Raw genomic sequence first — 26,416 nt, 5'->3', positions numbered from 1 at the left:
GGTGTTCTTATTTCAATTTCCAGGAGTGTAGTTACTGTTGGTGTAGAGTATGAGATTTCAAAGAATCAATAAGTTAAAAATCAGCTTAGTGTCAGTACATTGCAAAATTATTAGTGCCAGAAGTAATAATATGAGAACCAGATCATAAAGCTAATGTTTATAAAATGTGATGGGTAGCTAATTGGTCAAACGAGTTTGTGTAATCTAGTAGAGTTGTTTGTTGAGGCATGAAAAGGTTAAACTGTTGTAAGAAAATTGAAGTAATGTCACAGCTTGTAATTAGGATAGCATATAAACAAACAAATGCATAAGGAGATAGTTGTTCGAATAAAAGATGTGAAATATGATGAACGGAGAGGCCAAGGAGCCTGGAGTAGTATTTTTATGTAGTTATTGCTCCGAATATGGAGGGTTGATGTAGTTTGAAGATGTATATTTATTTGCAGTTGAAGTTGTTGTTAAGTTGAGGGAGTTATGTGTATTGAATGGTTCAAATGGCTCTGAGCACTATGGGACTTAACATCTGTGGTCATCAGTCCCCTAGAACTTAGAACTACTTAAACCTAACTAACCTAAGGACATCACACACATCCATGCCCGAGGCAGGATTCGAACCTGCGACCGTAGCAGTCGCATGGTTCCGGACTGAGCGCCTAGAACCACTAGACCACCGCGGCCGGCAGTTATGTGTATTGAGTATGAGATGTTTGAAGTATTGAAGTATATGGAGGATTGATGTAGGTTGAAGAAGATATATATTTATTTGCAGTTGAAGTTGCTGTTAAGTTGAGGGACTTATGTGTAATGTAGAGTATGGAGTATGAGATGTCTGAAGTATTGAAGTATGTCTTTTAGCACATGAGCAATATCCGTTTGCAAGTTGTTTGTAGGTATACATGTTGATCTGAGGTATGTTGATAGAACAGAAAGTGTGACTTATGAGTAATGATTAATTCATGTATCCAATTAGCTATCAAAGTCAATTAAGGTTGAGCTTAGGTCCAGCTTTAGAAGCAGAATTCTGGCATTGTGTAATGAATAATAAATATCCATACAGCAGATTTGGATTAATGTCAATATAACAGGAAATAATGTACCTATCATCTGGGCATTAGTGATAACAATTCACACATGGCAGTATAAATGTTTGGAAAAATGAAATGATCAGTAATTTAAAATTTTTCATTGGGTGGCCGCATTAGTTATATATACCAGTGAACAAGTGTTTTTTAATGTTTAATAAAATTAAATTGTATTTGAAACTGTAACCTCACTTGGGTCCAGTCTTTTGCCCTGGGCTGCGATATCACCAGACTTACCGCCAGTCGAAAATGTGGGGTATATGGTGAAAAGACAATTTCATCCACAACAGACGAACTTACGAACCAAGTGAACGCAGCATGGATGGCTATACCACAGGACGCCATTCGCACCTTATAAGCGTAGATGTCTTCACGCATTAAACAAGTTATCAGGGCCCAACGTGAACTCCGTGGCTACTAGGCAACAGGACACATGTTGAACCGATGTGATGGAAAGCCTAATAATATTTTTCTGCAGAACATATTAATGTACATGTCCCGTAGATACGTACGTCCTATGTCTAGTTGTTCAAGGTGTTCTGTTTTGCTTGAACATAAGTTCTTCAAAGTTGATTAATACATATTTACGCACTTAATGGTAAAATTTAAGGTACATTGCATGATTTGTAAGGAGAAAGAGGTTCCGGTACTGTAACCTTCCGAGGGTGTTTTTTGTGAAATTCAGACTTATTGAAACATTATTTTACGGCTTTCCTGAGTAGTTTAACGTAACATACTGGGTTTCCAGTTGGTCGTTTCCACACAGTGTGAATGTGTGATGCATGATTCTGGCAAGGTATACTGTGGTGAAACTGAGCAATCAATACAGAATGTAGTAACGAACACGAAAGATACAAATTTTTCGATTTGAAATCGCTTGCAAAGAATAGCGATTGCGGGATGTAAATACATTTTTCAGCCAAATAATGTAACACCTACAGAAGGATAGCCAGCGAATCCTTGGTTTACTTTGCTGGGAGTTCCGTTTCAGTCACAGTTGATATTTAATGTAGGCCTCTCACAAAAGTAAGATAAAACTCATCAATTTGTGTCATTAAAACTGTTACGGAAATGTTAGTGTACCCCTGTTTGTGCACGCTCACTACAACTTTCTCTATGATATGACTAATTACGTCTGCCTTGCCTGATTTCATTTATTTCAAGACAGTAGAGATAAAATTGTTCCAGTGATCGCCTAATCGATCATAAAAGACACTTACCGAGAAAAATAAAGATGACAACGTTACACAAAAGCACGAAATTCAAAGGAAAGAGTTATAGTGCAGGGAACTGAGGAATATTACAACTGCCCAGGTTAACACTTAGGGGAAAAAAATTAGTTGAACTTACATGAGGAATTCGGCTTTTAAAAACAGCAATTGGCCACTGGTTGTTTTGAAAAATGGCACAGTAAAGTTTCAATAAATCGTCAGAAATAAAATATTTCAAGTAGATCTTTTGCGACTTGTTTATTCACAGAAGCCATTGTATTCAAATATTTTCAGAGTAACAACTTATTTTTGATAGCGTAAATTCTATCCAGAATTTTATTTTTCAAATTCATCAATGGATACCTAATATTTTTTTACTTGCAGTCTGATTTTACTTCACTTGAGTTACCACTGACTTACTGTTTCCGTGCTGGCTGAGTTAATGAAACGTTACTCTGTCACCTCTCAAGAATACAAATTCAAAAGGTCCGAATTGTTTGAGTTTATGTTAGCTACATTTGCGTTACCAATTTTAGATATAACGAAGTATAACAACCCCGAAAAGCAATCTATGACACTAAGGATGTCCCTTGTCATTTAAATCAACGTTCTATTGGTTAAGGTCATGTAAACAATAGAAAAGGACAAAACATAACATCGTTTCCTAGTATAAAGAATTATTCTTGTTTCTCTGATGAGCAATAGCTTTTCAAGCATATTCGTTTATCTGAATCTTAATTATCCTGATCGTCTTTGTATTTGTACAATTCTTCCATGAAAAGCAGTTTGCTGACACCAACACCGCGCTTGTTACTACAACTGGTAGCCGCTTTTTTGGCACTTACCACTGTTTACATGTGCACATTTTGACAAAGTTGCCATTATTGAGAATTTAAAGTTAGAGATAGAGTTCTATTTCTTCTTTTATCGTGGTGCTGTCAACAGATATAAATAGAGCTCTTCATGTACAATGTTTTAGTTGTAATAACCCTGTTTCTCATCGGCTTTTCCTTTCCATTGCTTACTGTCGAGGTCTTGAAATCTATATTGGATGGCATTCGATCTTTTCCTATAGAAGTTATTCTTACTATTGTCAGTCGGTATTTTACTGTACGACTCTATTCTCTGAAACTTGGGTTGCAGATGTCTCCGGCTCGAACTGTACACTGTCTGCATTTCGCTCTGATACGGTAGCGACCAGTCAGTGTACGACACTGGTGATATTGCGGTAAAATGGTTGCCGGCATACTCGTAATTCGAGTTAAAGACTACGTAAAATAAAAGATCAGGTAAATCAAAGTAATAACGTACACTATACTCCACATTTATATTTTACATAACTGTTTATGCAGCAAGATATGGGTTCCTAATGAAGGGTCGTACTTAACGAAATAAAATAAAAGTTCATCTTATAAGACTGTCACATTTTCAACTTAAGTAGAAGCACACGAGTGATGGTAGTCTGCACTTAATATGCTCACAATACTAAGTGTGTTTATACACCAGTTCTTCTAACCACGAGCTCAGTTGCATAAACTAAAGGCCATGTATAGCGAAATACAGTTTCATGCTCGAACAGCTGAAGTCACTGTTAGAATCTGTCACTTTTACAGGTCTCCGATCATAATATACCACCTGGATGCACACCCGATCGCGAGAAACACGTCTCCGATGGTCGAAACCGAACATCCACTCTCACACCAGAAAAACCAAACCAGCTCTTTCTGTCCGATGGCCAGGATCTAACCTTTTTCCTTGCATTCTCCGACAGCTCCCGAGAGCAAAACTCGTACCACCACATCCAACGCCGTCACCGAACTTAAGCGAGGGGGATCTGAAGTATCTCTTCATCACATAAAGCACTTCTTACGAAGCTTTGACACGCCGCATGTAGTTGAAATGGGATGACAATGAACTGGAGATGTAAATTTAGGTGGAACTGGACTGCCATTCCTACACTAAAACTTCTACAATTAATTTACATACTTTACCAGGAACATTATTTGGTACTGCGTCTACTGACACTAGTTACTACTTTCTTAAACATGAATGTATGATTTATATGTACAGGGTTATTACAAATGATTGAAGCGATTTCACAGCTCTACAATAACTTTATTATTTGAGATATTTTCACAATGCTTTGCACACACATACAAAAACTCAAAAAGTTTTTTTAGGCATTCACAAATGTTCGATATGTGCCCCTTTAGTGATTCGGCAGACATCAAGCCGATAATCAAGTTCCCCCCACAATCGGCGCAGCATGTCCCCATCAATGAGTTCGAAAGCATCGTTGATGTGAGCTCGCAGTTCTGGCACGTTTCTTGGTAGAGGAGGTTTAAACACTGATCTTTCACATAACCCCACAGAAAGAAATCGCATGGGGTTAAGTCAGGAGAGCGTGGAGGCCATGACATGAATTGCTGATCGTGATCTCCACCACGACCGAACAATCGGTTTTCCAATCTCCTGTTTAAGAAATGCCGAACATCATGATGGAAGTGCGGTGGAGCACCATCCTGTTGAAAGATGAAGTCGGCGCTGTCGGTTTCCAGTTGTGGCATGAGCCAATTTTCCAACATGTCCAGATACACGTGTCCTGTAACGTTTTTTTCGCAGAAGAAAAAGGGGCCGTAAACTTTAAACCGTGAGATTGCACAAAACACGTTAACTTTTGGTGAACTGCGAATTTGCTGCACGAATGTGTGAGGATTCTCTACCGCCCAGATTCGCACATCGTGTCTGTTCACTTCACCATTAAGAAAGATGTTGCTTCTTCACTGAAAACAAGTTTCGCACTGAACGCATCCTCTTCCATGAGCTGTTGCAACCGCGCCGAAAATTCAAAGCGTTTGACTTTGTCATCGGGTGTCAGGGCATGTAGGAATTGTAAACGGTAAGGCTTCTGCTTTAGCCTTTTCCGTAAGATTTTCCAAACCGTCGGCTGTGGTACGTTTAGCTCCCTGCTTGCTTTATTCGTCGACTTCCGCGGGCTACGCGTGAAACTTGCCCGCACGCGTTCAACCGTTTCTTCGCTCACTACAGGCCGACCCGTTGATTTCCCCTTACAGAGGCATCCAGAAGCTTTAAACTGCGCATACCATCGCCGAATGGAGTTAGCAGTTGGTGGATCTTTGTTGAACTTCGTCCTGAAGTGTCGTTGCACTTTTATGACTGACTGATGTGAGTGCATTTCAAGCACGACATACGCTTTCTTGGCTCCTGTCGCCATTTTGTCTCACTAAGCTCTCGAGCGCTCTGGCGGCAGAAACCAGAAGTGCGGCTTCAGCCGAACAAAACTTTATGAGTTTATCTACGTATCTGTAGTGTGTCGTGACCATATGTCAATGAATGGAGCTACAGTGAATATATGAAATCGCTTCAATCATTTGTAATAGCCCTGTATAAGGATTAACATACATCGCATTTCAATGAGACACCTTCGTCAAGATTAGTATGTTAAATTAAGTTGATACAGAAATGAATACGTTCTGTTTCATCTGTAAGTGTGTGTGTGCATGTGCGCGCGGGTGCGCACGCATGCGCGGGAAGTTCATGGTACGACACATGTATCACCATAGCATATTTAATAATGTAATTTGCTTTGTTAGTCTACTGTAACTGGTATGACACGTTTAACGTATCATCGTAGCATATTTAATAATAACGTTACTTGCGTTGTTACTCTATTGTGCAATGCAGTTATTCGATATTGTTTCTACCTGCTAAGGCAGTCTTGATTGTTATTATAGTGTGTAGATGTATATGGTGTACAGTCTACTTATGCCTGTAATTATAGTTGGTATTTGTGTACATAGTACTGCCGTTCTTGGACTCACATAAAACCGTTACGTTTACTGCTTAAATATTCCTTGGCTTATTCTGTTTGCGTGTTCGTTCTGTTCAGATTCTTAGTATTTCCAAAGAACACTTAGTTTAGGACATCTGCAGGTGTTAGCTGCCCTATCGGCGTTTACCTGTTGGTGCCTACCACTTAAGGTCAGACGCAGATTCCTGTTAATCCCTCCTTCGTTCGGAGGCCCTTCCAGTGCCTACCTCAGCAGAACGTATTAATGTTTGCCCAGTCTCCTTTTGTATACGCACAGCACAGTGAACAGTTTCCTATGCAATTCAGTGTTGAACGCGTTTCGCGAAAGGAACCATTACCGGCATTGTTCAACGGCTTAAACTAGTGTTGCTCCTCCTCCGTCAGTCCGACCTTTCCACACTACAGCTTATGGACTGGCAGTTATCGTTCACGCTTCTGGGCATCCGCACAGCCGTGAACCTACTTGTTTTCTCCAGCTTTAACAAATAACTCACAATGGCAGCCTAAGTCTTCCTCTCCAACCTTGTCCCTCTCCACTTAATCTATCTCCACTTAAAGTGGCTTTTAATACATTAGACAGCCCATTCAGTAGCACCGTGCATACCATAGGTGTTAGCATAATTTCTATCCGCATCTGGCCGGTAGTGTAAATAGCTTGAAGTGGCGAATGAAGAGGTGCTACTAATTTACAATGATCCATTGCTGATAATTATGCTGGTCTGTACATTTAAACTCATACTGATCTCCATAGTTTTGCATAAAGAGGTAGTAGTTTTTAATATTACCGTGAAAGGGCTTCTATAAAAAAAGCGTTGTTTATACACACATAAGGCGTTGACCCACGATACTATATTCATTGCAGCACTAAGTGTAATCGACACACACATCTGATAATTGGCAACGCAAACGACCTACGGCTTGGACAGAACTGCATTTTCATTGGTAACAACCATTTACATTCTTTGATAAATTCTGAACCCACTAAACAGACGATTACACTTATAAGCATAGATAAACAATTTACTACTTGAACTGATTAATTTCTCGTTCTTTCTCGACCTCCAATCCTGTTGAATTTAATTCTTCTTATCCATCCTCTTTTCGAATTTTAACCATTTTTTTACAATTTAGCACCGTTTTGTACTTCATCATAAGGTCAGCAGCTAACACAAAATCTTTTATTAACCATTTCGCTATGAAACAATTAAATCTGAACTCAAATCCATCACTTTGAAAGGCTACTAATATTTCTTCTGTTACGGGCTTGCACATCCCACCTGCTGCAGTTCCAATTTTCACGCTAATGACGGGAAAAATACCAGTTTGTTGTTATTACGCCTTCTTAGAAAATTTTCCGTCACGGCAGACACATTGCAGCCAGAATCGATAATACACTTTCTCGTCACAAACATTGACTTCTATGGTTGGCTGTACATTTGCAGGTCGTTCCTTCTTCAAATGTTTTGTCCTTGACAGATCATTCTCTACGTCTTTTAACTTTCATCCTCTTCTAGTGCATTCATCTCGTCAGTCAAATAAACTTCAACCTCGTTATCTCCTACCATTAATTCATCAAGTAATCTTCTTATCAAGTTTTAAAACCTCACATACCCATGTAATATCTGTAATTTTGACTGCTTAGTCTACAGTCCTCTATAATATAATCGTTTAGACCTTTTGTACTCCAATCTAATTCGACGTCCACATTCAAAGCCAGCAATTCGATCCCCGATCCTGCACCCTCTTACTCTCCGTAGCTTTTCCGTCTGTATGTAACACTTAATTATTTACCTCATCCTTCTCATCTTCCTCCAACGACAATTCATTTGATTCCTCGGACCTGTCACCTAGACTATCTCCATCTTATGAGACAAACGCTACATCGGCTTCAGAGGCATTATTTGCCTTTAGATCTTTATTTATGCTTAAATCTCTCTTGTTACCAAAGAATACTCCTTCGAAATTAAGGGGACCCTCCATTTACATCAAATTACGATGTTTTGTAGTCCCTTGTTCTAAGGCCCCACTCCCAGTTTTCATATCATGGGCGTTAACCAGTGGACAAATTTTCAGCTGCACAACCTCTTATAAACACTTCATCACATGATGCTCTTGTAAATAGCTCCTCGTTCCTTCAATGGAGTGCTCTTGCCACCTTAAACTTCAAGAAATTTTCCAATTAGACCTCCATCATTAATACTGTATTACTCTTACCCTTTTACGTACCGCTCAGCAAACATTTCTTGATCCAGTGCAGTAGGTTCACCATAATTTCTTCGTATATTAGCTAGGTCTGACTCAAAACCACTCATTGACATTTTATCATCACCTGAAACCATGAGCTCTCCTCTCTCTACTGAAATTAATGCATTGATTCCCTCTTCCGACACCTGTAATCCAATGGCATCACTTTCATCGTCCACTACTTTATTCTCTTAAATCTTCACTTACCTTTGACTGTGGATCAGTTATATGTGGTGACATACATTCTGTCTTCTCCACATCCCTCGATACTACTTACGAATCGCTATTCCTGTCTATTTCTACTTCCCCGTTACTTTTCCTGAATTACAAAAAATCTCACAATGGTAACTGCTATTGTTTTTATGTTAGTTAAGATCACATTACATTCAGTCTCTGTCAAGTTTGTCCTCGCTTCATCTCTCGAATCTGCTACTGTTTTTTTTTTTGTTTTTAAAGGAAGTTTGGTATTATCAGTTTCTTATTAAACTGGACCAAATAGGTCCTTTCCTTCCATTTCCCCGTCATCTTATATATCTTTCCAATACATTCATTCCTTTTACTGTTACTCTGCTTCCAATTTCTCCCTACTTTCTTGTCCTTCATTACAGTCTCCATACCCATAACTTCAGGGCTGCTTTCTAATTTTCTATGTCTCTTCGTAATCGATAGCCATCTTGTCTTTTCCACGCCGGTTTAGATTCACTTCTCTGGACCAGACACGTGGCGAAATCTAGTTTTCCGGTCTCCTGTTGCAGTTTGCTGTCCTTGCATTGCTATTCCTTCAAACCTACGCTCCCTATTGCGATTTCTATGATTTACTTGCTGGCTGGTTACTACTTTTCCTGTGAAACTGACTGGAATGATTCCTTTCAGTCCGCAGCTCGTGGTCGTGCGGTAGCGTTCTCGCTTCCCGCGCCCGGGTTCGATTCCCGGCGGGGTCAGGGATTTTCTCTGCCTCGTGATGACTGGGTGTTGTGTGATGTCCTTAGGTTAGTTAGGTTTAAGTAGTTCTAAGTTCTAGAGGACTGATGACCATAGCTGTTAAGTCCCATAGTGCTCAGAGCCATTTGAACCATTTTTGATTCCTTTCATGCTGGCTGAAGTTTCTCCTTGGCTTGTCTGAAACAATTTCAAATTTATTTATTCTATTACTTTTTCTAGAACTTTAAGTCCTTCCGTGATGTATCTTTAATATTCCATACTGCCTGCTCTACGTGAAGTTTGTGTAACTTAGAGGTATGCTAAAATATGAGTCAATTATTATAAATGACTGTTCGCAATTACAAGTTCTTCGTAAGCTTCTAAGATGCTTGCGAAATTTGTTCACATCTGAAGAATTTGTAGCAAACTAACGTCGCAAAGGGCAACACAAAGTAAGACGTCACGATATATACGCTAGGGATGAAGTTCAGTAACACGCTTACATTTTTCTGATTACGCTGTTTCGAAGTTATAAAAGTGACGTTTCCTCACTTTTGGCCGTGGATTCTCATATTACATCATACTATCATGCTCCCTGATCCACAAAAAAATCTTCTTGTTACGACAATAGTGTTACAATCTGTGTTTTACCATTTTTTTCCCTTTTCGGTCTCATACATATAAAAATTTCACCAATGTATTGGATTTAAATTACTGCATTTATTTCTTTGAGATATCTATTTCTTCAGCCATAGATAATTTTAAATTCTTTGTCCTATAATGAGTTGCCTAGGAATCTGTTAATGAGCAAATGCAAATCTAGCAATCGGCGTTCTTTTATTATATTCACATATTTTTGTATTTCCTAAATGAATTTTCACTCCGCAGTGGAATAGGAATGGGGCAGTGGCGGTAGTAAACGTGTGAGGACGGGTCGTCAATCACACTTGAGTAGTTCAGTCGGTAGAGCATCTGCCCGCAAAAGGCTAAATTTCTCGGTTCGAATCCCGGTAGGAGACACAGTTTTACGACGTCACATAGTTTCATATGGGAATCTGCCTTTAATTTCTATGCCGAGACGATGCAGTGGCACCATACGGACACGTAGATATGTTGTGGAAACTATTGTTAAGTAGCTAAGTTTGTCAGGTTTGATTTCATAGGGAAACGGTTCATTCTGAATAGTAAAGAGTATAGTAAACAGTAAAGAGTATAGATTAGTAATAAGAGTAAGAAGTGTAAAGAGTAGAGATTAGTAAAGAGTATAGTAAAGAGTAAAGATTAGTATATATTAATTTACGTTTCCTGGACTAGAGATGGCCACACAGTGACCGAAATGTGGATATGCTATAAACAACGTTTGCGACTGACTATTGTACTCTTTACAACTTGAGCTAATTTTCTTGTCTGATCAGTTAGACGATTATCGGCTTTAAACCTTGTAGTAAAGGACTCCAGTAGTGGCTTTTCAGTAGTACTATTCACCAAATGAAATTCGATGGTGTTGATGACGATATTTCAACTCTGATACCATATGGATTACAGAAGATCTTTGACATACAAGCGGGTGAAGTATAGATGATCTTTGAATCTCTACAAATTAAGTTATAAGCAGTATGAATTTGCTGTCAAACTGACGTATACCCATCAAAAGGACAAACATTTCGATTTTGTTACATAAGAACTCAGTCTAATGCATGTGATAGTAGAACAGTGTGTTCTGAAACCAGTTATGCCCTAACAGATGAGACGTTCAAAAGAGCAAGGTCTAAAATAGTTTTACCGTGAGGTACTTTTTTGTGATCTTCTCACTGGTTCGATGTGGGCCTCCTGTAACTCCTGTCATATACCAACATCTCAGAGTCCCACTTGCAGCCTAAGTCTTGAATTATCTGTTGGATATACTCCAATCAATATCTTCCTCTATCACCTCCTCTAGTACCATGGAAGCTCTTCCCCAGTCACTTAGCAGACGTCCTATCAACTTGACTCTTCATCTTTTTATTGGTTTCCATATTTTCTTTTCGTCGGCAATTCCGCAGAGAGCCTCCTCATTCCCTATCGTATGAGCGTACCTAATTTTCGACATCCTTCTGTAGCACCACGTATCAAACTTTTCGATTTTTTTTCCAGTATACACCAAGTCCATGACTCACTACCATACCTTGTTGTGCACAAATGTACACATTTGAACCTGTCTTCCTCTGATTAAGCCGATGATTGATACTAGCAGACTTCTCTTGCCCAGAAATGTCGTCTTTGTCTATATTAATCTCTCTATTACGTCTTCCGTGTTTCATCTGTCATGTGTTACTTTGGCTCAAAGGTAGACGAATGACCTTTAATTTCGTATATCTCGTTGTGTCAAATTTATAACTAATTTCACTTCTGCTGTTCCTCATTACTTTCGAAATTCTTTGGTTTATCATCAATGCATATTTGTGTTCATTAGGCTGTTAACTGAATTCAGTACGTCTTGTGATTCTTATTCACTTTCACTAAGGATACCCATATCACCAATTAGTCTTAACATTGATATAGTCTCAGCACGAGTTTTAACATCATTCTTGAAGTTTCCTTCCGTTGGACCGTCGCTGCACCTCAAAAAAAAAAAAAAAAAAAAAAAAAAAAAAAAAAAAACAACCGTTGGATTACTGCCTGGTCACGGGTGGATGTCCCTACAAGGTAGTACAAGGTAGTACAGTACGAGACCAGTTAAGTGTATTTGCGTAAGACGCTTGTAACCTCCCAATAAATAAACTGCGTAACCTATCAATCTATCAATAACAAAATGTGACTAATCTCTCAATAGAATTGCCGCTCACTTCTAACCTTTCAATAATTGAATGTGAATTTAAACTGGTGAATCTTAGACGTCAGCAGCGCTGCGTCATGGCCCTGAAAGATCATTCTGAATAAATTGAAAATTATTACCTCAATAAGGTCGCCGGATAACGTGTAAATATCTGCTCCTACAAGAAATTTTTATGGCACAGCCCAGTGCAATGCTGGCCTATAGATTTGTCATGTATAAAAGGAAACAACTGATTTTTCTTTACAATAATCGGGATGACCATGGATTGGAGAAATTTGTAAGTTCTTTACATGGAGATGAACGATTATCAAAAGTTAATTTTTTATAAGAAAGATTGTTATTAAGAGTTTTTTTAAAAACATTTACATGGTGCTTGACGTAACAATAGTACATACGCGCGAGGCTGCTTTTACCTTATACTACAACGCTCAGGCTCCGCCATCGCTCCACCATGACCGGCCCAGCCAACACGGTACGCCAGACTGCTAGCAGCTACTTACTGCTTCTAACACGCAGTTCCTACTGCAGTCAACACTGCTCTTTGGTCTGAGATCCTCTCATAGCTTACATATCGCAGGCAGTGCGTGAGCAATCCATCGAAATTACATCTGCTCGAGTGCGCTAGCAACAAATTCCTTGCCGGCCGGAGTGGCCGGGTGGTTCTGGGCGCTACAGTCTGGAGCCGAGCGACCGCTCCGGTCGCAGGTTCGAATCCTGCCTCGGGCATGGATGTGTGTTATGTCCTTAGGTTAGTTAGGTTTAATTAGTTCTAAGTTATAGGCGACTGATGACCTCAGAAGTTAAGTCGAATAGTGCTCAGAGCCATTTGAACCATTTTTGAACAAATTCCTTAATCATGGACTTCTTACATAACCCTCCGTTGGGGGGGGGGGGGGGCGGGGGGGGGGCAAAAATTCGGCAGCGATGGTGAGTCAATTGGACGTGCCAAGAGCAACGAATTTTTCTATTATCTATTTAGTTACTAAGTCTACAGTCACAGAGTATATACATTATTGATAAGTGCAGAACATATTAAGAAATGAAATCGAGTGCACACGCACTGAGTACAGAACATATCAAGAAATGACAAAATGCATACACAATGAGCACAGAACATATTAAGAAATGAAATTGTGTATACGCAACGAGTACAAAATATATTAACAAATGACATAAAGTGCACACGCACTGTATAAGTCTTCAGCATTTTTTTACAAGAACTGAATACGTTAAGAAATGAAATAAAGTGCATACACACTGTAGAAATCTTTAGCACATTTAGGACAACTGATCACATTAACAAATGAAAAGAAGTGCACACACACTGTAAAAGTCTTTAGCATTTTACAAGAACTGGATACATTAAGAAAAGAAGTAAAGTGCACATGCACTGTAAAAGTCTTTAGCATTTTACAACAACTGGATACATTAAGGAAAGAAGTAAAGTGCACACACACTGTAAAAGTCTTTAGCATTTTTTACAAGAACTGAATATATTAACAAATGAAATAAAGTGCACACTCACGGTAAAAGTCTGTAGCATATTTAGGAGAACTGATCATATTAACAAGTGAAATGAAGTGCACACGCACTGTATAAGTCTTTAGCATTTTACGTGAGTTACATATATCAGGGAGTGAAATAAAGTGCACTCGCACTGTTGAAGTCTTTAGCATTTTTACAAGAACTGAATACATCAGGAAACGAAATAAAGTGCATACGCTCTGTATAAGTCTCTAACATCTTACAAGAACTAGGAAAGGAATGGGAGGGATAGCATCATGGTTGTAGCACAGTAGGTTGCACATAGCTGCACTTAAAGTCCATATCTTTCTACAGAAGCACAACAACAAGTGAGACAATCTGAAGTTCTCCACCCTGAAGTATTTATCAGTGTAGCCAAGACAATGAAATGTTCTTTTAAAATTCTATGTAATCATTTTGGTAGTACATTAGGTACACCAAACAGTAGGATCATAATGACATCTCCATCATTCAAGGTGGTGGACAGCGTGATATGTCAACACCACATTCTGGTAGAATCCATACTCTTACATCAACGTAGAATTAGTGCAAAAACCAAATATAGTGCTCCATGATCATGAGGATGGACAGGACATACAGATATTGCAGTAATTGTTGGTAATTAGGTCAGAAGGTGAATGATACATTAAGTCTTATGCTAGTCATCATTGAGAATTACACTAGTGTATCAACCAATTTGAGTAATTATTGGCACTCACTGGCTAGTAATTAAACATTTATATACCATGTATGGAGTATTACAGAACATTATTCATAAGTCATCTCAATACAGTAATTATGGTCATGGCATTTATGCAGAAGTCATCTTCTTACAGTAATCATTGGCATCATAAGTCATCTCATTACAGTAATTATTGGCACTCATTGACCAGTTAAAAAGCATTTTTATGCATTATTCAGAAGTCATCATACAAAATGAGTTAATTATTGGCATGGTATTTATGCATAAGTCATCTAATTACAGTAATCATTTGTATAGCATTTATAGAGTATTACAAAACATCATTCATAGCTCATCTCATTACAGTAATTATTACAGACCATTATTCATGTCATCTAATTACAGCAATTATTGGCATCATAAGTCTTCTCATTACAGTAATTAGTGACATAGCATTTAAGCATAAGTCATATCATTACAGCAATCATTGGCATCATATCTCATTACAGTAATTATTGGCACTCATTGGCCAGTTACAAAGCATTTTTATGCATTATTCAGAAGTAATCATTCAAAATGAGTTAATTATTGGCATAGTATTTATGCATAAGTCATCCCATTACAGTAATCAGTGGCATTCATTTACCAGTTACTAAACATGTACCAAGTACTGAGTATTACAAAACACTACTCATAACTCATGTCATTGCAGTAATTATTGGCATTCATTTATAGAGTATAACAAAATATTATTTACAGAAATTGTTGGCATAGCATTTATGCATAAGTCATCATATTACAGTAATCATTAGCATTCATAAGACAACTCATTACAGTAATTATTGGCACTCATTGGCCAGTTACAAAGCACTTTTATACATTATTCAGAAGTCATCATTCAAAACAAGAGAAAATTATTGGCACAGCATTTATGAATGTCATCACATTACAGTAATCATTAGCATTCATAAGACAAACCCATGACAATAATTATTGGCATTCGTTGGCCAATTACAAAGTATTCATATAGTGTTACAAAACATTATTCAGTGTCATTCACAAGTCATCATTTAAAACAGGAGTTATTGAGTGTAGCATCAAGTTACTGGTGTTTGTATACGATAATATGTAAGTGATATAAGACAAATTTAAAATATAAGACATTGGAACTAGTATTCAAGGTGTTTAGTCCAATAATACATAGAAATAATAGAATCACTACATCAGAGAAATTTGCATTATCTTTAGGACTAGAAATATATCTTAAACTGGTAGCATTATTTAGTTGTATACTAGTAATAATTGGGACTGGTAATAATTTTTTTTGTGCTAGCAATGCATTGCGTTGGGATCAACAGTCAACTGATGGGACATGAAAATATTTGCTTTTGAATTATTGCTGGAAATAAGGATTAATAACTTCTTTCGTCATGAGTCAGCTGTAGCAAGGTTATGAAACAAGTACAGTATATGTGATCACATTCATAAATGATAGACACAACTGGGTAAAAAAATGCAAGTACTAGAACAGGTTTAATAACTAACTACTGATAGCATATTAATATCATGAAAAGCTTCTCCTGGAAAAATTACAAAAAAGGTTATTGACCTGAAGGAGAAAATGTATATTATGCTGAAAAGTAGTGAACTTCGAATTAACAGGTAATGAAACGTGTACTCAATATGTATGTACTCTAGCTGTCTTTCCCAAAACATTCAGTCATTATACTATGCGACATAAGACATACCGTCAAAAAGAACTGCTACAAATACTTAAAAAACTACAAATACAAAATTTATAAACCTCATCATTATCATCATCTGCAAAGAAAAACTTCATTATTCATATTACCATATTCTTCATATAACTATTCATCATTATTTATTATCATCTGCAAAAAATAGACACTTCATAATGCATATTCATATTACCATTTACTTCATACAAGTATTCATTATCATTCATAACTTCATATAGTATAGAGTTTCTTACTTCTAGCATATTTCATCACTAAAATTAACATGTGTAGTTCTGTCTGATAGCCTGGATTAATCGCCTTGTATTCTGAAAGAAAAGTAATTAGTCAAAACTGCTATCATATGATGTGTATAGTAAATTCTTGTTAATGCTTGTTAATTCTGATCCAGTTACTCTTCATGACAAGGTATTGCATTCTCTTTCGTTCATTCCGATGGTTAAACTTCCATTTCATAGTCAGCCACTGTGGTTTGTTTAATTTATTACTTTACACGTTATAGATTTCTGAATATGATGAATATGGATTATTATCTTGCATTTAATTCATATACCCATTAAATAAAAACTCGTTTCTAGTGATATAGCTAAGCATACAGCATAGCATGACAGAAAACGTATTATGTCAAAAACATAGACAGTTTTCAAGTGCAAAAAATGTACAAACAGAATCATAATGTAGTAGCAAAAAATGTAAAATAGTCAAGATGTTGAGATATCATAAGACAGAATGTCAGTGTCAATTGGTGTTTGTTACATCTTAAAGATTTCATAGTGCATACAGAGAAAAATTCTACTTTCGATAAAAAAAAATCATACATACACAAAAAATGAAAAATGTGCACCGTCTGATGTCAAACTACAAGAAAAGCGACCAGCTAACCTTATCTTGCCGGGCACTTGCCAAGAAAAAAATTCGATCATTATTCGTAAGTAGTCACATAAATATAATTGCGTAAGTGGCCATATAAATATCAGGAAATAGGATTACAGAGTGGTAAATCATAAAGTGTGCTCATTCAATACAGGGTTTAATATAGGAGGCATGGTGATTGCCTTTGCTTTTTCTGGTTCTCAAAGTTTCAACATGTACTACATTGGGGCGAGGAATGCTTCGTATTCTATATGGACCTGCGTATAGAAGCTCAAATGTATTGCTTCTACTCATTCCTCTGTTGGATAAATAATGCGTGCGTACTAATATCTTCTGTCCAATGTGGAAGTCATGGCGTGTACAAACCTGTTTCTGCTGTCGTCTCCGGCGCTCTGCGCCACGTTTGATGTTGTTGAGCGCAATGCCAATTATTTCATGGTGACGTAGTCGACGAGATGTAGGAAAAGATACTAATTCTTTAATTTTGTTAGGTGGTTCAACATTTTTCAATATAACAGTCGGAGATAGCATAGTAGATTAATTTGGTATCGAGTTAATTACATCCTGGAATGAGAGTATGTTTGTATCCCAATCAATATGTCTTTTATGGCAGTATATTCTACATAGTTTACCAATTTCTTTCATTAGTCGTTCAGAAGGATTCGAAGAAGCGTGGTACCTGGATATATAGATCGGAGAAATGTTTTTTGCTCGTAACATACGTGTGCACATAGCAGATCGAAATTGTGGTTCATTGTCGGAAATTACTTTCAATACATGCCCTACATGGAATAAAAATTTTTTTACAAATGCATTCAAAATAGATTTAGCAGTAGCTTTGCGTAACGGACTGAAGGTAACAAATTTCGAAGTGAGTTCAACAGCGACAAAGATGTAGCAAAAACTTCTATTAGATCTGGGAATCGGACCAAATATGTCTACAGCGGCCTTGTGTCTCAGTTTAATCGGTACAATGGGATGTAACGGAGGAATATGTGAAGTAGTGTCTGATTTAGCTTTCTGGCGGATTTTACATGACGCTAAATCTCGTCGAATACGTTTCTCCATGTTGGCAAAATAACAGTTCTGTCTCAGTATAAGAAAACATTTTTGGCTCCGTAATGTGCGTAACTTAAATGAGTATACAAAATTAATTTGTTAACAAGTTCGTCAGGAATGCATAATAACCAATTGTTGCTGTCAGGGTGAGAGCGGCGAAACAGAATGTTATTGCGTACAGTGTAATGGTTTCTGATGGTAACATTATTCCTATCTTGCCAAAGGTGTTTAATTTCTTTCCATACGTTGTCTTTGCTCTGCTCTTGTGCTATGTCTCGTGATGACGATGAAATGAAATTTTCAAACGCAACTTGTTGAATAGACATGACGCTAGAATTTGCTTGGCAGAAGTTGGTTGCGATGTCTTGCTGATTATTGCAGAGAGAACGGGGTAGTGCGTCTGCTACAACATTTTGTGTACCGGGAATGTGTACAATCGTAAAATTAAATTCCTGTAAATAAAGTTTCCATCTGCTTAATCTGTCATGTGTAAATTTAGCGGAAAGTAAAAACTATATAACTCTATGGTCTGTGTAAACGGTAGTATGTCTTCCATAAAGAAAATGCCTAAATCTGGTAAATGGCCATACAACACATAATGTTTCAAGTTCTGTAACAGAATAATTGAGTTCAGCAGGTGACAGAATGCGACTTGCAAAGGCGATGTTTTTAATTACTGTAGTGCCATTTTCTTCAATTTCCTGAAAAATTTGTACGCTAAAGCGGTGTTAGAACTGTCGGTGGCAATGGAAAAATTTCTGGTAGGATCTGGTTGTGATAAAAGTGGTGCGTTCAACAAAGCTTGTTTCAGATTTCAAACTCAGACTGTGCTTGGCTATCCCAGGACCAAATAGCATTTTTACCCGTCAATTGGCCTAATCTAGGGGTGTCTAAAGCAGAGTAATGAATAAATTTACGGAAAAAGTTAATTAAACCCAGAAAGCTGCGTAGTTGTTTCTTTATCGTTGGAATAGTAATGTCACGTAAAGCTTGAAGTTTTACTGGGTCAGGCGCAATGCCTTCTGCTGAAATTACATGTCCAAGAAATTTTATAGAGGTTTTGCCAAAGTGTGATTTGCTAAGATTAACTGTGAGTCCTTGTGTACGAAAAGTTTGCAACAGTTGTTCAAGAATCAGATTGTGTTCAGACCAGTTAGCTTCTGCGATAAAGATGTCGTCTACATATGTAGTGATTCTGTCTTTGAGTTCTGTCGAAAGTGTAGTATTTAAACCGCGAATAAATGCTGCTGAAGAAATTGTTAATCCGAACGGTAATTTGCAAAATTGATAACAATCACCAAAACAGAGAAAAGCTGTGCACTTTCTGCAGTTCGGATGGAGCTGAATTTGCCAAAATCACGATTTCAAATCTAATGTGGAATAAACAGCAATGTAATGAAATTTCTGTAGAAGTTCTTCTAGTCTCTGTGGGCGATCTGTTTCATTAATAATAATGTCGTTTACATCACGCGAATCAAGAACGAGGCGATGTGAACCATCCTTTTTCTTAAGAATATGGAGCAGGTTTATGTACGGACTGACTGCCGGTTCGTTAATTCCTTGGTCTAGCATAGCTTGTAATTCTTTCTTAACTTATTCTCTGTGAATATAAAGAATAGGATAATGTTTGGATTTAAATGTGTCGTGCTGTTTAACTTGAAATTCATACATGAAACCAGACATAGTACCAGGGACGTTGTCAAAAACTGAAGCTTGCTGTAAAAGATTTTTGCCTAGTTGCGTACGTTCGTCGTCTGTATTTGCGCTGCTTTGTTTTACTTTATCAGAAATCATTTGCATAACGTCATAGTCGGCTTCGTCTGGTGTATTATAGTTGTGTACGTACGTATCTGTGAACAATGTGGAATGACAGTCCGTGTTACGCGATATAGAAAAGACCTCTGTTCGATTAATTGCCTGTTCATCTGCAGATAAAGCGTGCTGAGATTCTAATTCCAGTTGTGCATTCTCATCCTTTAACATCAAATAGGAATTTTGAAAGTCAATAATTGCGTCATGTTGTACCAGAAAATTAGTACCTAAAATAACGTCTGTTGTCAATAAGGGAACAATCCAAAAATTTGAGTGGAACGTATGACCTGCAATACAAAATGATAAGTGTGTCTATAGTTTTACATATACTCCTCTACTAGATACTGCTCCTTTTGCTTTAGTTTTGCCTAATGGTAACGTAGAATAAATATTCTCTTTGTTACATTCATTGAAGGTTTCTTCATTTATGACTGACATAGGTGATCCAGAATCGATCACTGCTAAAAATTTGGATGATCCAGTTTTTACTTCAATGACAGGGTGGGAAATGGTTTTTTGAATAACTGGTTTTTCATGCAAAAGAGTGTCTCGGATGTCGTCAAAAGTAATAACATTTTCGTGAACAAGATTCTCTGTCACAAAAGTATTGCTTGCGTTGCTGGAAGATGCAACCTGTACTGTATCTAGTCAAATTCTTTCTGACGTGCTGTTATTTGCGGGAGGATGCTGTGGCATTTCAACTATTTGTACTGTTCTGTTATTTCTTCCTGACATATTAGGTTCGGGATGATATCGACTGTCTGGTTCGTTCATGATAATTTGTTGTTGCGGATGATTCTGCTGCAGGAAAGACCTACTGTTATTAAATATACGCTGAAATCTGTGCTCATTACTTTTACGTCTGTCATGATAGTGATTGCTATACGGCGCGTTGCGATAGGAATTGAAATGATGTGTTTTCTGTACGTATTCATTTCCTTGTTGCGGTGCGTTATTATTTGGTGGAGCCGACGCTATACGTGTAGGCAGCGAAACATTAGAGCTTGGTTGATCTTGCACATTACATTGTTGGTTAGGTATGCTAACCAGCTGGTTTTGTTGTTGTGGGAAAAAACCTCTATTGTTACCAAAATGTGTTTCCTGTTGCTGATAATTTTGACGATACTGATAATTATAATTTTGTCTGTTATTTAAGTTCTGGTGGTTGTCATTCCTGGAGCGTCTATCACCTTTGCTGTAAAAATAGCGTGGCTGGTCGTAATTACTGTATCCTTGTTGGCCTTGGTTATGATGTGTAAAATTTTTGTTTATGAAAGAATAGTCTGATTGCTGAACTTCCAAAAGCTGTAGCAGATCTCTAAATGCCAAAATAATTTCTTTCTGCTGTCCTGTTAAAAGTGACACTCTTAACGATCGTGGTAATTTAGAAATACATAACTGGATAAGCCTGATTCACTGTATGGCTCACTTAAGTATTGGTTTTGTTGTACCATGTGTTCAAAAAATTGTGACAGTGGGAAAATTTGAGTTCTCATAAGCTAATTAATTGGTCCTTGATTCCGTGCTGTGTCGTTTTCGACCAATACGCTGACAGAAAAGCATTCAGAAATTCTTCTACCGAGGAGCATTGTCTCGCGATCGGTCTCATACGACTTGCCGGTTCGCCTTCCAAAAAACTGCAAATAAATTCAAGTTTGTGTGTTACGGGCCAAGTTGGTGGAAAAGCAAAACTAAATTGTTGTATCCAATCCATGGGGTGAATTTGTGTTCTGTCATTCTTAAATACCTTAAATTTTCTCACGGATAGAAAATGCTTATAATCAAAATTATCGTCTCTGTATGTCTGAACAGGTTCAAAATTGTATGATAATCTGTTTGTCTGTGACTGTTCGGAATCTATGTCACATACTCTCTGTAAATTACCTAAATTATACTGGCTGTGTGAGTGTGAGAAATGTTCGGAATGTGGCGTATACTGTGCCGTGTTAGAGGCTGATACATTTTTCATCTCTGTCACTTCTTGCTGTAAAGACGACACTTTTCTACGCAATGTATTACTGGACGAAGTCATCTCACTGATTGTCTGCTGTAAATTTTGGAATTCGGGTGTTTGATTGAACGAAATTGGTGACGTATCGTCTGATTTAGTGTCACTGTTATTTTCGATAACCTCAATACGACTGGCCAGTTCATCAAATTTTTCAGTGAATGCTTTAACCTGATCATCATTTTTAGTGTCACAAGCATTAATTTGTTTTTGGATTTTACGTGTGGTTTTGTTTAATTTCTTAAAGTCTGCTTTAATAGCATCAGGATCCTGTATTAATTCCAACTGTTCAAGTCTGCTGGTCATTGTCTGAAAGTCTACTGTGTGAGTGTCTGCTTTTGTTTTAAGAGTGGAGATTTCATCATGCAGTTCAGTGTTCAACTGTTTGATAGTTTTAATTTCGTCTGCTACTGTCGCAATGTTGGTGTCTACGTATGTTTTTGCTTTCATAAATAACTTACGCTAGTCTTCCTGTCTCTGTGACGTAATTTATATCCATGACTTGTTTCTTTACTTTATTCTGCTCCTGTATAAATTTACGGTAACGCGTTTCACTGTTTTGTAGGTGGTGATTAAAACGTTCGTCAATTTGGCTGTTTTGTTGTTCGAATTTCTTGTCTACTTCCGCATCCTGTGTGCGTGAAAGTTCTGCTGACATTAATTTAAACTCGTCGCGTAACTGTGTTGCGTTTACTGAACATTGTTTAGCAACTGCGTAAATTTCATCTCTAAGTAATTTTGTTGTGGCTGCATGTGTATTACATATTTCTTGTGCAATGGATCTTATTGCTTCACTACTATTCCTAGCACTAGCCTTAATTTCCTCACGTAACTGTTTTTTAGTTTCGTTACATTGCTCGGCAACGGCTGTAATCTGTTCAGTAAGCTGTTCAGTAGAGGTGTCAAATTTTTCATTAATCTGTTTGAGATTTTCATTAAGTTGTTTGTTCGATTCATTGAGTTGTTGTTTGAGATTTTCATTAAGTTGTTGTTTGAGATTTTCATTAATTTGTTGTTTGAGATTTTCATTAAGTTGTAGCAATAATGCCATAACTCGATCCATGCAAAATTAGCTGCCGTATTCCCTGTGCTTTGTGATGGTGTATCTGCATGTGTCACGTTTTGTGTACCGGTAACCATTTGGTCATTGTCTGATGCACAAAAAGGTTTGCCAATCGGACGTGCACTGTTGGTAACTAAATCGGAATCAAATAAACTTGACGTGTTTTGTGAATATTGTTCACCTTCGTTAGAATCATTTATCTGTTCAGTGTGTAAATTTTGCAAATCAGGTGTGTTAAACTGGACTGCGTTCATTGTAACGGAAAGTGCCGCGTCATCAATTGTCGTTAAATTAAGTGTGGACGTAACTGAATTTGTTAGTTCATCATTTGGAATAAAATCATTACTGGTGATTGGCACGTACTAATTACCTGTAATTAGAGGATTATCACTATTACACTGAGTGTCGCTAGTATTATCGGTCAAATTATTCGAGTCGGCTTTTTCACTCATTACACATCGCGATGTACTGTTAGCAGTTTTTCGCGGCATTTTCACAAATCAAAGTTAAGCACAAAATCAAACAAAGAAAAGGCAAAAATGGAACAAACATAATTACAACAAAGAGCAATAAATTACCGATGATCTGTGAAAGAAAGAGTGACAAGTTAGTAAATCCGTTGCATCAGATGCAAACTACATTTAGCATTACGTAAATAAGAGCAGATATATAACTGATTACTACTCAGAAATTCACAAAGAAATACGATCCTGGCCGGTTATCGACAAGTGTAGCCTCCCAACAGAAAAATTCCGTAACTTCCCAACAGAAAAAATATAGTTATAGCATTCATTCACATTCGGCGTAACACATTTAAAAATACCTGCCAACAGTAAAAAGAATATAAGTATATAATTCACATTCAGCGTAATCTTCCAACAGATACACTTCAAAACCTCCCAACAGTAAAATTTCGTAGCCTACCAATAATACAATGTGACTAACTTCTCAATAAAATTGTCGCTCACTTATAACCTTTCAATAATTTACGGTGAATTTAAACATAAATTTTGGACGTCAGCAGTGCTGCGTCATGGCCCTGAAAATTCATTCTGAATAAATTGAAAAATCTTACCTCAATCAGGTCGCCGGATAACGCGTATATATCTGCTCCTATAAGAAATTTTTCTGGCGCAGCTCAGTGCAATGCTGGCCGATAGATTTGTCATGTATAAAAGAAACAACTGATTTTTCTTTTCAATAATCGGGATGACCAAGGATTGGAGAAATTAGTAAATTCTTTAAATTGAAATGAATTGTTGTCAAAAGTTACTTTGTATGAGAAAGATTATTATTCAGAGATTTTTTTAAACATTTACATGGGACTTGATATAACAATACTAAATATGAGCGAGGCTGCTTTTACCTTATACTACAAAGCTCAGGCTCCGCCATCACTCCACCACGACCGGCCCAGCCAACACGATACGCCAGACTGCTAGCAACTACTTACTGCTACTAACACACAGTTCGTATTGCAGTCAACACTGCTCTTTGGTCTGAGATTCTCTTATAGCTTACATATCGCAGGCAGCGCGTGAGCAATCCATCGAAATAAGATCTGCTCGAGTGCGCTAGCAACAAATTCCATAATCATGGACTTCTTACACGCTATGAGCGGATTACGCTGATGTGAATGTGTTCGCGAAAGTCTTAATTACGATTAGGTGCTGAAGAGTAAGGCCTCCCAAATTTTATGTGAAAATCTTAAAGCTTTACAAATGAAACAATGGTTGTTAAGATTCTACCTCATTACTCATCATGTCCACACATTTGCCCCAGGGGGCTCCGAATTGTAATGTGTGACGTGACAATGTGTAACGTAACTGTTTCGTTGCGTGACAAGCAGCATGCTGTAATCGAGTTCCGAATTAGAATTCGTCCACACATGAAGCAACGTCTCCTTCAGTATGACAGTGCCAGGCTACATACGAACGTTGCGACATCCGAGTTCACTGTCATTGATCGTCCTCCACACTTGGCATCGTCCGGTTTTCATCTTTTTCCCAAACAGAAACAACATTGAGCCGTGGCGCCTCATATCGATAGTGCCATTCTGGGGGTTTATCTTTCCTGCCACGGTCAGGGCGGTAAGCAGCGCCCTCTGGGGCCTACGCGAGGAGTAAAGAGGCGAGGTCCTGTGGGGTGGGGTGCTCCGGGACGTGGTGGAAGAGGGGTTGTCGGGTTGACGCAGCGAGTGTCGGACCGGACCTATCGCATGGAGATATACAAGTTCGCTCTGAACGGAAGGCGCCGTAGTAAACAGCGAGAAGCGGGCGTCCTGTAATTTGTGTGAAGGAGTAACGATTTTTGCATTGGATGTCCCTGTGGTTCCCGAGAGTTGCGGTGACTGCTGTCGGAGAAGCGAATTGGTAAGATCTTGTGTCTACGCTCTTTTCCGTACTATGTTGCTGCCTGCCGTTATAAACGGGTGAACATCAGGCGCTTGTATTGACTATACGGAAACTGGTGATGTAAAATTACATTTGTGATTGAGTCTCACTTGTACTGTGACAATTTAGAGGCGAAAACTGTGGTGTTTTCATTAGGTCTGGTTCTTTGCTGTGCAACTAAGGGAGTCAGTTATTTAGGGTAACTGAGGGAGCACCATTATGTTGGTCTAAGTGATACGTTCTCCGCGTTTTGTATATAGCTTTGCGAATCGAAATCGTGGGGGAGTACACCTGTGAGTAATTTGCTATTGTATTGTTGGTTATGTTGTGAAGACTGTTCTCTGGTGTGTTAAATCACGCGCTGATTTGTAGTCAATCTAAGCCGAAGTTACCATTGCTACTTGCTTATGTGCTACTGTCCTTATGATTGGCGTTGTTTGTCTTTTGATTGTGCTTGTGCTCACGTTTAAAAAAGAAAAAAAATACGGCTACTATTCATAAGGGTTGTCGAGCAAGGAAATTGCTTAAGCTTTTATCATATGCTTGTCTGTTTGTCTATCACATCGGCTTTCTCTACAGTAACTGAAGGAATGTCTATGGTGGTTCAAAATTGTAGGCTGACTACTATTTGAACTGGTGTTGAGGTTAAGGGCGAGATCAGCATCCCGCAAACCCGCAAGCTGCGCGTGGTTAAATGTTCCGCTATTGGGGAGCCGGCTCTCTGTTCTTGGATTTTGTAAGGATATGTGATGAGTGCATCGCTGTATCTTTTCGCGTGCTAAATTGCGGGGTGGCGGTGCCGTCCTAGGGCTAGGCTTCTGATGTTTGTGATGTTGAAAGGGAATGAACTGTAACAAACTTAAGAGAGCTTTTAGTTTGTTTTAGGTCTGTACATGGAATGATGTTGATATTTTGTCGATTGCGGCCATAACTTCCTGTGTGGGGAGATCCTCTGAGGGACTTGTATTGTTGTAGTGCAGTCCATCTGAAACGTGCTGCTTAAAACTTGGGACTGCAGATCTCTGATGTTATATATTACTGTTTAATCTTAAATGTCTTGGATGTAATATGGTTGTTGAGGATAATGTAATTAATTTTGATCGCTGGTTCCTTAAAGGAAGTATTTCGTTTTAAAATATG

Source organism: Schistocerca cancellata, chromosome 9 (assembly GCF_023864275.1).
Source record: "Schistocerca cancellata isolate TAMUIC-IGC-003103 chromosome 9, iqSchCanc2.1, whole genome shotgun sequence".
Taxonomy (NCBI): domain Eukaryota; kingdom Metazoa; phylum Arthropoda; class Insecta; order Orthoptera; family Acrididae; genus Schistocerca; species Schistocerca cancellata.
The sequence above is the reverse complement of the archived record's forward strand: the minus strand, read 5'-3'. Positions refer to the sequence as shown.